Below are 2,862 nucleotides of genomic sequence, written 5' to 3' on the forward strand. Positions count from 1 at the left end.
GGTGGGTGATTTATTTATTTTGAAGTTGAAAAATAAAATATATACATTTGACATAACTAAAAACGAATTTGACTTTATGATCCAGTGTTATATTGTGGTACATATTTATAAAGGTATAGAAACAATTATTGAGTTTGTTAGAGAAAATTGTATGGAGAGCTGAATTTCAATTGACTTTTTAAGGAACTAGAATGTATTGGTGGGCAGATCATGTGCACAATAAGGCAGCAAAATTGGTGAGATTATTTTCATTTAATATTTGACTAAGGACTAACTACTATGCTTACATTAAATGATCATGTCTTTCATTCTTATTGTCATAATTCAGGAGCTGTAGTTAATATGAATACTGAACACTTTGTTAAGATTTACAGAAAACTCTATGGAGACTGAGTTTCAGTAGGTTCACAGATTAATCATTATTCAAAATTATCAAATGGAAATAAGCAAAAAAAATGCAAAACAATAGAAGAAAATAACCAAGTTCAATTTTGTTCTTATAAGTCATACCTTGGGTTATATTTACTTTGTTGACTAATAAATCAAATGGTAGGCAGCTAACTTTGTTTTAGATTTCTCTACACAGATGTAGCAGGAGCCAATAACTTAGAGAAAATCAGAATACAATGAATAAGAAAAGGGCAGAAAACACTGATACAATTTAGGAGAAATGAATAAAGCTGTCCCTAAGAAGTAGAACTTGTTTTTTAATTTTTGAAGTGCAATAGTTCAGGGTGCTGATCTGTTTTTCTTTTTGTTTATTTGTAATTCATTTCAAAGTAAAGTGTACAAAAACGTTATTTTTAATCATTTGCTGGCCATGGTTTTATATTTCAATAAAACAATTGCAATCCAGTTTTATTCAATCTTTATCATTGTTGTTATTTTCTACCTTAATTTGTCTGAAGTTAATAATGGAAAACCAAACGTCAGTTACAGAGTTCATCCTTCTTGGATTAACAAATGATATAAAGCTTTAAGCTGTGCTTTTCCTTTTCATACTGCTAGCTTACACCTTCAGTATCACAGGAAATGTGACCATCATCATTCTGACTTTGCTGGATTATCACCTCCAGACTCCTATGTATTTCTTCCTCCCAAATTTTGCTTTTTTGGAAATTTCTTTCACATCTGTATTCGTTCCCAAGATGCTACTTGATATTGGAATGGGAGACAAGACGATCTCTTTTGCCAGTTGCTTCACTCAATACTTTTTTGAAATCTTGCTGGGAGCAATTGAATTTTACCTTTTAGCTGCCATGTCCTATGACCTTTATGTTGCTATTTGCAGACCCCTGCATTACACAACTAGAATGAGCAGGAGACTTTGCATTCATCTTGTCCTATGTTCCTGGTTCTCTGGCTTTGTAGTTGTCATTTTGCCATATACAATGACTCTCCACCTGCCTTTCTGTGCATCCAACATCATCAATCATTATTGCTGTGACTATACTGTATTGATGCATTTATCTTGTTCAGATACACATTTTATAGAAGTGATTCAGTTTGTCCTTGCATCAGTGACCCTCTTCTTTACCCTGCTCCTGGTGTTTCTTTCCTACACCTACATTATCAGGACCATTTTGAGAATCCCCTCAGTTCAAGAGACCAAAAAAGCTTTTTTTACATGTTCCTCTCATGTGATTGTGGTCTCACTGTCTTATGGAAGCTGTATCCTTATGTATATAAATCCTTCTGCAAAGGATGCAGCAACTTTTAATAAAAGAGTCGCTCTTTTAAATACCTCGGTTGCTCCTCTGTTGAACCCATTCATCTATACTCTAAGGAACAAGCAAGTGAAAGTAGCCTTTAAAGATATGGTAAATAAGATGATAATTTTTTCAAAAAAGTGAAACTATTTGAGGTTCATTATTCAAATAACAACACTTTAGAAGACTATAACTAAACATTATTGTAACAAATATAATTTTTCCATTGCTTATCTAATATTCCTACTTGTACACTGAGATAGTAAAATGATTTATGTAATTAAGGCATTTTTTTATGCTTTCAAATAATCCAAATCTGTGTGTGTTACCTAACATTTCATTTCTATTTTTCTTTGTTTAGACTTCATTTTAAAAAAAAGATGAGATAAAATCAGAATCAATAATAGGAATTTTAATAATTTATTTTTAAAACTGAATTTAGAAAAATTGTATTGTATGACATTTGATCTGTATACTGTAACTTAAATTCATATTGCAAAGAAACTTGAATTGACATGAAGTTTATTTTCAAATTTAAAATTCAGCTTAAAATTTAGTCTTTTCATAATATTTATTTAACAAGTGAGCATACTCAGTATTTGAGAAAATTCTAAAAATAGAAAATCAAATATTTGTTTTAATATTGGTGAGAAAATGTTAAACTTCTTCACTTAATTCATTAGAGATGATGGAAAGAATTGAATTTAAGGTAATTGGAAATATGTTTTGCTAGAAAATTTCATACAATGCAGTGCTGTGCCTCATCATTGTTCTAGTTCTTATTTAATAAGATTATGAAGTAAAGTCACATTAATATTATTCATGTTGTATTCATGGTGCAAATGATTTTATGAGGTTAAATCATATTCCTTTGAAGTCCTTTTCTCTTTATGTTAAATTATCAGTGTTCATAATTGGATTTCCTTGAGCAGAAATTCCATCCCAAATAAAAACTACTATTTTCTGAACTTTTTTGTGTATATTGATATTTTAAAATTCACGGACCAGATTTTAAAATTTAAAAACTCTATAAATGTCTCTATTCTGGCCTTTTTAGCGTTTATATGAAGATACTAGAGATGAATACTAGAGAAGTTAACAAATTTTTCTGAAGTGTATAGTTAATGTGTGCCAAAGTTTTAGTCTTGAAATC

General features: G+C 30.1%; 1 pseudogene; it reads left to right on the top strand.

The window, feature by feature from the left end:
* Positions 1-914: 914 nt before the first annotated feature.
* Positions 915-1,853, top strand: LOC101696304 (olfactory receptor 2AP1-like; annotated as a pseudogene).
* Positions 1,854-2,862: the final 1,009 nt, after the last annotated feature.

Source organism: Heterocephalus glaber, unplaced genomic scaffold, assembly GCF_053883595.1.
Source record: "Heterocephalus glaber isolate CG9 unplaced genomic scaffold, H.glaber_assembly_v1.0 deba00001569, whole genome shotgun sequence".
In the NCBI taxonomy this organism is placed as follows: Eukaryota; Metazoa; Chordata; class Mammalia; order Rodentia; family Bathyergidae; genus Heterocephalus; species Heterocephalus glaber.